Source organism: Plasmodium gaboni, chromosome 11 (genome assembly GCF_001602025.1).
Source record: "Plasmodium gaboni strain SY75 chromosome 11, whole genome shotgun sequence".
Lineage (NCBI taxonomy): Eukaryota > Apicomplexa > Aconoidasida > Haemosporida > Plasmodiidae > Plasmodium > Plasmodium gaboni.
In genome coordinates this window covers 1355986-1356792 of record NC_031491.1, presented here as the reverse complement: position 1 = coordinate 1356792, position 807 = coordinate 1355986, and positions in this window count along the sequence as shown.

Below are 807 nucleotides of genomic sequence, written 5' to 3'. Positions count from 1 at the left end.
TACATATATACATATATATATATATTTATATATATATATTTTTGTTTAATTTTTTTTTTCTTTTCTTTTAGTTGTTTTCTTATATATTGATGTTTTTTTTATATTTTACTTTTTTGTTGTTTTTTTAAAAAAATTTTTTTCGTTGTTTTTTTTTTAATATTTTTATCTTTTCTATTTTATTCTTTCCTTTTTTTTTCTTTTGATATTTTTTTTTTATTTTCTTTATTTGAATAAAAAAATTAAAAGCAATTTAAAAAAAAAAAAAAAAAAAATTTAAAATTTTTTTTATGTATCACTATATCATTTTTTACTTTTGTGAATGGTTGTAAATAATTTAAAAGATTAGAAATATGTTACTATGAGAATTAAAAAATTTTTTTTCGTTGTTTTTTTTTTAATATTTTTATCTTTTCTATTTTATTCTTTCCTTTTTTTTTCTTTTGATATTTTTTTTTTATTTTCTTTATTTGAATAAAAAAATTAAAAGCAATTTAAAAAAAAAAAAAAAAAAAATTTAAATATAATGCATCCTGATATAAATAGAACATTTGTAAGAGGAATCAAAAAATTATATATGAAACACATGTATATAAATACTACTACTATGTAATATTAAAATAATGAATATGTATATATTTAGGGATTTATAAAAAAATAAAATATTATTCTCATAGTAACATATTTCTAATCTTTTAAATTATTTACAACCATTCACAAAAGTAAAAAATGATATAGTGATACATAAAAAAATAATTATTATTATAAAATGATTTATATAAAAAAATATACACATATATATATATACAG